This window comes from Diabrotica virgifera, chromosome 9, assembly GCF_917563875.1.
Source record: "Diabrotica virgifera virgifera chromosome 9, PGI_DIABVI_V3a".
Lineage (NCBI taxonomy): Eukaryota > Metazoa > Arthropoda > Insecta > Coleoptera > Chrysomelidae > Diabrotica > Diabrotica virgifera.
This window is the reverse complement of record NC_065451.1, coordinates 214,870,384-214,882,091: the sequence shown is the minus strand read 5'-3', so window position 1 is coordinate 214,882,091 and position 11,708 is coordinate 214,870,384.

The window sequence follows — 11,708 nt, the reverse complement described above, 5'->3', positions numbered from 1 at the left end:
CCAATTGTTAAATTCCTTTCTTACCGTGGCCTAGTGTTGTATGTCTTTAAAAAAATGCCTTGATGGCCCCCTAGGCGAGAAGAGAGTGACCCTGTTCAACTGTTTATTGTTTTGTATATTTATTTTGTATATAAACTTAGACAATCATTTTTATCATGTTGAGTCTGGCTGAATGACTAAAAGTCTATGCCAAAAAAAAATACCAAGAACTCTCTATAGCAAATTCTGCAAAAATACGAAGATTGCGTTGGGCAGGTGACTTTATATTTTTCTAAACGTGCCTATCTTCTATTGATGTTGGCGACTACATTTACGTATAGAATTCTATTTACAGCAGCTCGAAATATATTAGTATACGTTAGGCTAGTCCATTTCCTAAAATTGTCCAGGCTGGATATAAGTCTACGTCCAGGGCTTTTTATGGTTACCTTATGAGAGTGGATAATAATGGGACACCTAGTAGAACGCTTAGGCAAACTATTATGAGACGTTGGAGAGTTGAAAAACCAAGAAAGAAGTGGACAGATGAAGTGAAAACCAATCCTGAACAGATATTGGGGGTGGATATTTGAAGGAGAGTTGACAAGGAAAAGTATGCTTGGAGGTGGATTCTGGGGGAGGCTAGGGCCCGACCTGGACTATAGATAAGATAGAGAGATAGATATTTTAACTATCCCATCTCTGCCTGATATCTTAGTTTATTATTCATACCCTTTTAGTTTTACCAACTATAGATCTTAGTGTCTATATCTCAGCTATTCTTAGGGCCTATTGTGTTTTTTTGTATCAGCTTTTGTTTTTATTGCGCATTTCTATATGTATTGGGTGTATAGAAGAATTCTGAAAATATCATCGACAGAACACGTCACAAAAAAAGACGTTCTGAGAAAGATAAAGAAAGAAATGGAAGTCTTAAATACAATCAAAACCAGAAAATTGACATTATTTCGCTCATATTATACATAGATAGAGATACAGTTTGCTCCAACTCATTATGCAGAGAATGATACAAGGAAAAAAAGCATAGAGAAACGCAGAATATTGTGCCTGCGTAAACTGATAGAATGGTATGGATGTATATCAAATAAAATTTTTAGATCAGCCTTCTCTAAAGTCCGCATAGCTATGATGATTGCAAACCTCCGTCGCGTAGATGGTACTTGAAGAAGAAGAAAAAGAAGAAGATACGTATTGGTCAAACGCAGGATTGATAAATTCTTGTTTATGTTTTCAATCCTATATGATTGATTGTTCTTCCACACAATCTCTCTTACAACATCTCTAGTAATTGCTGCTGTTGACTTGGCTGTTTCTTTGTATATTTTATGTTTCAGTGATTTGTTATTGTGACACAAACCCTTTAATAATTTAACTTGATTTATTATTTTCGCTTCGATCTGTATTTGTATCTTCTTGGTTCCTTGGATATTATTATCTGTTATTTTTTTGCTGTGTTTTTAGTGTATTGTTGTTCTCTGTTGTTCATATTAGCTACTGATCAGTGATAGAGTAACGTCTACGTAGCCTATAGTGTTGGTGTATCCACCTTTAACTTGGTACTCATTCTTGCCCTCTTGTTCATTCTTAATTCACTATACGCATATAGTTGTACTAGCTCTTCATAGAAATCTATTATCACATCATCCTTAAAGCTTTTTTCAATCCCACACTTTAAAAAAGCGTGTTCTACTTTTTTGTGCTCTATATCTTCTAAAATGATTATTCTATCATTTTGTGGTATGTTATCCTCCTTGTCTTATAGTTGTTCACAAAATACTTTTTATTATTTCATTGGATTGGCGGCTTTGGATACATAATAGGCTACAAAATTAATTAATGCATTTTCAATTTGTATGAATGCAATCAAAACTCAATCACTAAGGGCCGGTATTTCCAACCTCACTTAAGCCAAAGCTTACTTTAAGCCTTTGCTTAAGCTTAGATGCCTGTATTTCCACTTCAATTTGAGGCTTAAGCCTAGGCTTAAACCAAATAATTTTAAGCCCGCGCGGGAGTTGGTTTAAGCCTTTGCTTAAAATTTGTTTTCTCTTTTTTGAGGTTATTTCTATAGATTATTAATTAGAAAGTTATTTTTAAAACCAACTTTTGAGTAATAACGTTATTATTAGATTATTAAATCATAATCTATTAATCTATTAATCTATTAATCTATTAATCTATTAATCTATTAATCGTAATAACATTTATTAAAATTCTTACTACTTTTGGAAGGTGTAGGCACATGAAAATTATTTATTTCTACAATGCTTGGTAGGTATATTTATTTTACAAAAATAAACTTACATTCGAATTTGACATTTGAAGGAATATATCCAATAAACAAAATTAAAAGACTATTGCTTATGCAAAATAACAATAAAAATATAACCAGAGAAAATATAGACAATAAATTAACAACACATGTATCATGTACACAAAATTAAGTGAAGTAATTGACATTGATACAGATGACAATATAAAATTAAACGTCAACAGTAGTGGTTTTTACCTCAGAACAGTTAGTTCTGGTATTTTGATGTATTCAGAGGTACCAAACCAATTAACTTTACAGTTGAGCATCAGTTTAGTTAAGGAAATGATGGAAATACGGCACCCGGCTTAAGCTTCTCCTTAACTTTTGACACAGGCTTAGCTAAGCAAAAGCTTAAGTAGCTATTGAAATACCGGCCCTAAGAAAAATTGTCAAGAATTTTACTTAAATTTTTTAAGTCAATCAATTTTAAATTCTCTGTCAGAATTTTTTTTATTAAATTTCCATACACACGATTCGAAAAGCTACCTTAGGAAGCACATTTAGTTAAATCCTATAGAAAATACTATTCTTCCGATACGTTTTCCCAACAATCTTATACATTATTCGTCAATCTAGCGGCCCAAACATGCGGTACATCTGACCTAGAAATGTAATCGATAGAGACCAGAATGGTCCTCAAACCGTAACAAAATATTTGGCATCCGTAACGACTGATTTACATTACAATGAGCGTGTATCCAGTTGATACTCAGGCCCTTGAATCCGAACTAATCTTCCAGGGATATCCAGTTCAGTCGATGATGCTGAAACATTTTTTGGATCAATTTGAATATCTATTATATAAGTAGTTATTTCTGTAGAACTTATTTTATACAGTGATATTATACAGTGATGAGCGCTCTAATAACCGGAATAATAACGCAAAAGATGGAAAACATATTAAGTTGTGAGATAGACAGAAAACAAATTAGGAGAGCTGGCAGATTTAATGATAAAAACATATAAACTTATATTCTACTTATTGTTTCCCACCTTTAGACGTATCGGACGAGATTGGCAACTGTCTCTGTGACAGTGACAGTTTTAGTTAACATACTCCTCTGATACGTCTAAAGGTGGGAAACAATAAATATAATGCAAGTGTATAGGTTTTTATAGCTAAATCTTTCACCTCTACTAGTTTCATTACTTTTTATCTCACAACTTAATATGTTTCTTATCTGTTGCGTTATTTTGCCGGTTATTAGCGAGCTTATCACTGTATAATAGCTAATCTACTATATACAGGGTGTCCAAAAGCTCTCCTGACAAACGAATACCGGAGATTACTCAGATAATTTTAAGATAATTTAACTCAATTTACCTAGTCCGAAAATGGTTCCTAAAGGATCTATAGCTCTTTGAAGATGGCGTCTTGTAATTAGTTTTTTTTAATTTCTCCAGAACGCTTCTATTTAGAAAAACGAAAACCGTTACGCCTATTTATCTTTCAGAGATAAATCGATTCCACCAATTGCGGATTAATAAAACCGGTCATAGGCGTCCGTTTTGGGTAGAGTAACGGTTATTTTACCACATACCTTTTTTTTTCTTTAACTTTTAAGCATTTTTGACACTGGATTATTAAATTGTAATGTAGTATAGTACTAAAATGTACTATTGCTTTAAGTCGGTAGGATGCACTATTTTCTAGAAAAATCGATTTTGAAAATTTTTCATTTGTTGATTTCGAAAAAAAAAAATAAAAAAGCGGTGTATTTTACCGACTTAAAGCAAGTACTTGAATAGCTCATAATTTTATAATAAAGTGTCAAAAATGCTTAAGAGTTACAGACAAAACAGTTCTAACAAAAGTTCTTCAAAATAACCGTTTACCTACCCAAAACGGACGCTTATGACCGGTGCTAGAAATTAGCAATTAAAGAAGTCAATTTATCTCTGGAAAATAAATAAACGTACTAGTTTTCTGTTTAAGTTTATGTCGTGGGACTGCAACTAATTGGTCTTCTTCTTTTTTTGTATCGCTCCATTTTTCTCGCATGGTTCATATTCCGATATCAAGCTGTGATTTTCACCAACTCAAAATCGTGGGGGAGGCTGTGTAACATCAAAGAAGGGGTCCCAAAAGAAGAAGGGCTTTTTAATTATGTTTCAATTTCGTCAATTATCCGAAAGAAGGACATTCGTCTCACCCTGTAGACATGGTTTACATACATACATATATTACCTTATGTCTGTGAGATATCTGCGTTTCGGATTTTTATTTCCAGGCGTCAGTTTGTTATTCTTAATTATTAAGTAAACACCTCGTTCCTATAATAAATGGAAGTTTGTGTAAACAATAAATATTTTAATGATCCCTGGAAAGCACTTTGGAAAGATTTGTTTATCAAAAGCCGTTAATATACAAAGATAAGTGTTATATTATTTTTTACTATAGTTTATTTTTTAACCAGGCCGAGTAAACTAAAAAGACAGATTCACACCCAAGAAAGTCACTAGAATAATAACCAAATACATCTTCTTTTTTGGTTGATCTAGTCGGCACCCACGGTAATCCATAAATATTATATTAAATTAATATGTCGCTAAAGCGTTCCAAAAACAACTGCTTTTTATATAAAAGCAAACTAACAATCTAAAAATTAAAAGAATAATACAGAAAACACAAAAATCGCTGATATAATTTAATTAACCTATGAAATGTCACTAGTGTTAAAATGTGATAAATGTCGTTAGTGTCAAAATTTTATAACAGTGGAGTAAACTTGTCGGCGGTTGGACCAATTACAAACAAGCAATACAGCGCGGTAAATTTTAATCACTCCTCTTGGTTAAAAAACAAACTATAAGAATTATCGATCTAGCTACGGTAGTCAATGGTCTATGGTCAAGTTCACAGGATATGTATGGCGGGTGTGAAAACATGCCGGTATTATGATGCCTGCATGTGTTACATTTCGGTGTGGAAAACACCTGCAGTTTCTTGGAAAGCTAGTTAAAAATTAAAATTATGTAATGAAGCAGTATAAAATAAAGTTGTGTAATGAAGCAGTCTGACAAGTTGTTGTAAGTTATTGAAGCATTCTAACACTTCATTTTAGTTTTCAGTAAATACTTTTAAAATGTGTAAAAAAATAATTTTTTATATCGAACCCCATTTGTTTTTCGGATCTCACTATAAATTTACGTTAGTAGACATTGCGACCGTAAACTGTGAAATGAGCTTAAACTGGAGGTTGGCCTATATTTAATACAGATCGCTAAACTCATTAATATTCGAAGAGTAATATAAACTTTCCAAAGGAGTGTTTAAAAAAAGTGGAACTTGAAAATAGTGCGTAGTCATCACCAAATTATAAAAATTATGCTAACGTCTCAAAAACTATTTTGCCAATCACTATAAAATTTTAACTACGTATTTGTTACATATTTGAGGTATGGTATGAACTGAAATACTTGATTATATAATTTTAATTTTTTCTAATTTTCCTTTGTCAAACTGCCAACAATTGCCAAAAAAGAAACGCAAATTTTGTATTTAAACTGTTGCCCTACAGGCATTTTATTATAGATTTTTTAAGTTCATACTATAGTTATAGTCGGTTTGCTAAACTCAGACACAGCTGGCTAGTAATTTTAATAAGTAACTTTTTTGTTTTTGGCCAATTTTGACAATAATGGGCAAAATTTCTAGAAATATTTAGTAATTATTTTTTTGCCAATTTTACCAAATTGGCAAAATTACTTACTAAAAAAACTAGCCAGTTGTGTCTGAGGTTAGCGAACCGACTATATTAGTATAAAGGCACCTTATAAACATTTCATTTTAGTCTTACATAAATCCTTTTTTTGTTTTTTTTTATTTAGTTTACATGCCTCGATAACTAAGCCCATTAATATTATGGAACAGAGGATTTAGCAATCAGATCATGGTCGACTTCATTGTCTGTACAAAGAGGCGTTTATTGTATTCGAAAGTCTGGGTCCCTCAGCTGAGTACCGATAGAAATTTTTTTAAAAATGAATAACTTTTAATGAAGAAAAATTTCTCACTCAGCCTGGATTAGAACTAACAACCCTTGGACCCAAAAAATATTTTTAAAATGTCTAAAAAATATTTTTTATATCAAACAGTCTGCACCTTCACTTGTTATTTGGATCTCATCGAACATTTATTAGGACCAAATGTTTTTAAGCATATTTTTTTACGAAATGTGGGCGCGGACTTTATTTCCAATTAAATTGATAAAGGGCTTTGTTATTTTTAATAAATTTTATATTAGATGCAGGCGAAATCTAACCAATTCTCCCACTCTAATGAGATAAAACTCATTCACAAAAGAGTTCTCGAGCAAACAATAATAAATTTACGTCAGCAGCCATCGCGACAGTGAACTGTGAAATGAGCTCAAATCAGCAGTTGGCTTCTATTTATTTCAAATCGACCAAACTAATTAATCATCGAAGAGCTATATAAACATTCTAAAGGGGTGCTTAAAGCAGAAGGTCAGCTGTGCTCATATTACGCCAATGATTTCATGCACTTTTAAAATAATTATACGCAGACATTTCCAATTACAGGGGAAAACTTAAAAATAGTGCGTAGTTCTCACAAAATTATACAAATTATACCTACTAAAGTTTCAAAAATTATTACATTTGAGTAGATATCATATAAACTAAAATACTGTTACAATTTAAATTTTTTTCTATTTTTTTCGGTTATCAAACTGTCAAGAATTACCAAAATAAGAAACGAAAATGTTGTTTTTAATTTATTGCCATACGGTCATTTTATTATAGAACTTTTTTTGGTTTATACTATAGTTATTAGTATAATAGAGTAGTACATAATATATGTATAAAAGACCCTTATAAACATTTCACTTTAGTCTTAGATAGGTAAATACTTTTTTTTTCTTTTTTTTATTTAGCTTATATTCCTCCACAATTAAGCCCATTGGTATGGTACAGTGGATTTAGCGATCAGATCATAGTGTAATGTGTAGTGTGTGTTGAGTAAATGTCAATACTGTAGTAAAGTCGACTTCATTGTCTGTACTAAGAAACCTTATTTTAACGTCTGGGTCCCTCAGCTGAGTACCGATAGAAATTATTTTAAAAATTAATATCTTTTAATAAAGAAAAATTTCTCACTCGGCCTGGATTCGAACTCACAACCTTTTTTATATCAAACGGTCCGCACCTTCACTTGTTTTTTGGATCTCATCGAACATTTATTAGGACGAAATTATTTAAAGCATATTTTTTTACGAAGTGTGGGCGCGTACTTTATTTCCAATTAAATTGATAAAGGGCTTTGTTATTTTTAATTAATACACTTTCGATGCGGGCTAAATCTAACCAATTCCCCCACTCTAATGAGATAAAACGCATTCGTGAAAGAGTTCTCGATCACACAATAATAAATTTACGTCAGCAGCCAACGCGACAGTAAACTATGAAAAGAGATCAAACCGGTGGATGGTTTATATTTATTATAGATCGCCAAACTAATCAACATTTCCAATTAGAGGGGGAAACTTGAAAATAGTACGTAGTCAACACAAAATTAATTATAAAAATTATACCAACATCTCAAAACTTAATTGACTGCTCTTTCTGAAATTTGAACCAAGGATTTTTCAGACATTTTAGTGTGCTAGTTTCTCTACTAATAGACATTTGAGTGTTACACGAACTAAAATAATGCTATGAGTTTAATTTGTTTCTACTTTTTCTGCAAAAATTTAAAAAAAATTCAAAATTTTGTCTTTAAACTGCTACCATTCGGTCACTTCTTTATAGAACTTGCTTTTTTTTAGTTGACACTATTGTATGAAAACTGCAGAAAATATGAAAACTAAGTTGAAAAAAAAACGATTTTAAAATAATACGGTTCCACAAGTTTTGCACAAATCGCTTACCTCAAAATTGGTTTTCTTTAGGATTTGGTGATGCTTGCAGCCCTAACGGTGACGATTAATGGACTTCTTCCATGGAACTCCCGATGCACGTGCCAAGCCGACGGTACCGTCAAAGATCACGAAAAGTTCGGAGTTCTGGAGTACTTTCACCGTTGAAGGTTTTAAGCGAAGTCAAGTCGTAGAATCGTACCTTTTTTGGCCTAAAGGTACTTAACGGAGCATGTCCAGTTGTATACGATACGCAAAGCGAATTTTTACACTTGTGGGTTAGTAAAATAGACATTGAGCCTTTATTTAAATTAGAACACACACAAGGTTATTCTGCATCATATTACAGGGGGCAGACAAAAGTAACTATATAGTTATTAAATTATCAAAACTTATTCCAGCCGAAATAAATAAATATTAGAATGATAGTCAATGTAAAATAAAGAAATAAATAAGGATTCCCCAACAACTATATTTATTAATTATATAAATAGTCCAAGTAATGAAGCTTAAAATAGGACAAAACCTCGCAATTTTTACAGAATGGATCAATTTGCTTGAAAATTTGAGAAGAAGTCGTGGATAGTCCAAGGATCAAAATCTATATGATGCCAAAAGGCACTTTTACCATGGGGGTGGTTGCCACCCCATGTCGGGGGTGAAAATTTTTTATTATATTTTGACCGCAAAAGTTGGTAAACACATTCATTCTAAGCAAAAAGTGCTCTATACATTTTTTTGATGAAATTAATAGTTTTCTATTTATTCGCTATCGAAAGTGTTAGTTTTATATTAAAAAAATTAATGTTTTTAATCAGTTTTCTGCAAATAACTCAAAAAGTTTTTGTTTTATCAAAACAACTTTGCTTAATACAAATGTACCTTTTGAAAAAATCAACAAAACCCGATTTTTTAAATTTTCTTTATGACCAATAGTAATCGAGCTATACTTTATTATATGTTAGGTCTTCTTCGGCAAATGCTAAATAATGTAGTTTTAAAGTCAAAAGACGGGAAAACTATGCATTTTTCGAGGATCACTTGTTTAAACTAATTTGAAGTATTTAAAAATATCTATCTTCAGAAATAAAAAAAGTCTTTAGCTCAAAAATTAGGTGGCCTATAATGAAAAGAATGTCAGACCCTATATTTTTCAGCGAAAAAGTGATTGAAAGCAAACCCCTAATCACCACCCTGATTAAAATTAGTCGTTGACCTTATTTCGTCTTCTTTACTTATGTATTATTAATAGGTTCTAGAAGTTTAACTGGCTTAGAATGATTAGTTTTTAAAAAAATGGAGTCAAAAGCAAATATCGAATTTTTGAAGTTTGGTAAAAAATTCCTTTTCTTCAGAATAGAAAGATTATCATCAGAGATACAAAAAAATATTTAAATATAAAATTGTAGCTAATTTAATTCCCAAGGACTTGTTTGCAAAAATTTTCTCTACGGTAAAAATTGAGTGAGTTATTGACAATTAAAACTTGTAATAACATGCCAAAATCACCTTTATCAACCCTTTCAAAGTCACCACTTTTTGCGACTGAGGATTTAAAAAGGATTTGGTATTAATAGTCTTATAGATCCTGTAAAAACCTACAAAATTATTTTTTAACAAACTTTCTAAGATAAAAATTAAAAAGGTTACGGTTAAAAAATCAATATATTTTTTTCAAAAAAAAAGAAATATAATTGGAAGCATAATAATGTAAGCTTAGCTTTGCTTTTAGTCATTCGCCTTATTAATTCTTCTTTTTTTATGTATTATTAATAGATTTTAAAAGTTTGACTGGCTTAGAATGATTAGTTTTTAAAAAACTAGAGTTAAAAGCGAATAACGACTTTTTGTAGTTTGGTAAAAAATGCTGTTTCCTTCAAAATAGAAAGATTAGCATCAGATATACGAAAAAATGTTTTTATATGAAATTGTAGGTTATTTAATTCCCAAGAACTTGGTTTGAAAAAATTTATTCTACGGCAAAAATTGAGTGAATGGTAACTGAGTATACATATATCGAAAAACATTGATTTTTTCTATATAAAACTAACACTTTCGATAGCGAATAAATCGAAAAGAATTAATTTTATCAAAACAATGTATAGAACATTTTTTGCTTAGAATGAACGTTTTTATCAACTTTTGCAGTCAAAATATAATAAAAAATTTCCACCCCTAAGATGGGGTGGCAACCGACCCCATGGTAAAAGCGCCTTTCGGCATCATATAGATTTTGATCCTTGAACTATCCACTACTTACTCTCAAATTTTCAAGCAAATCGATCCATTCTGTAAAAATTGCGAGGTGAAATGCTTCGGTTCCTGGACTAAAAGGACCCTTGTAAACAATTTATTTTAGTCTGCGGTAAATATTTTTAAAATTTCTAAAATTATTTATCTTTCACATCAATTGATCCGCTCCCCACTTGTTTTTCAGGTCTCATCGAACATTTATTAGGACCAAACGTTTTTAAGCATATTTTTTTACGAAATATGGGCGCGGACTTTATTTCCAATTACATTGATAAAGGGCTTTGTTATTTTTAATTAATATACTTTCGATGCGGGCGAAATCTAACCAATTCCCCCACTCTAATGAGATAAAACCCATTCTCGAAACGAATTCGAGAGCTTTTCCCATTCAAAAGTCCCAATGGAGAAGTATATAGAAATAAGTAGGCGATCAATACGTTTGTATATGGCTTGGATTTTCCGTTTAGATCTTATGAACAAGAATAACTCTGGAGATTTTTAAGAATTGTTTCGTAAACCATTTAGAGGTTCAATGGAGGAATGGAGAATTCTTGTAGGATCGATATCCATTGAGGGGCGAATAAATAGTTGTTGAATTTAAACTATAAGCGGTTAACATAATTCAAAACTAACAGTTTTTTTTTTAATTACATCGCTGAACTAAGCCACATTATCTTTGAAAGTTCATATTATTAACTTCTCTTCTTCAGCCTGTTTGCACCCACTCCTGGACAAAGGCCTCTCCATGAGTTCTTCACTCTTCTCTGTTTTGTGCTATTTGGTGCCAGTTTCTTCCCACTTTTGTTTTGATGCAGTCTAGCTATCGTTTTTGTGGTCATTCTCTACTATGACTGTGCTCTCGTGGTCTCCAATGTACATTTTTTTCGTCTAGCCTTCGATGTTTTGTCGTGCAACGTATCCTACCCAATTCCATATCGTTTGCGCAATTTTTCCAATAACAAAATCAATGGAAAAATCCATTAAAATAATTAAATCCATTAAAAATCCAATTAAATACATACTATTCTTTCAGTAATTTAATTAAAATTATATTTTTTCAACCTATCATATTAGGTAACCACCATTACTTGTTTTCAACTTGCTTCTGCTAAACACTCTTCTCTCGTTAAAAACTTTTACAGTAATATATATTTCTTCCATTTCAGTCTGCTTACTCCATTACCTTCTATATATTTCAAATTATTACTTCACTATTTCAGACAATAAATTAAATTAATATATTTTTTCAATTTGCTAATAAC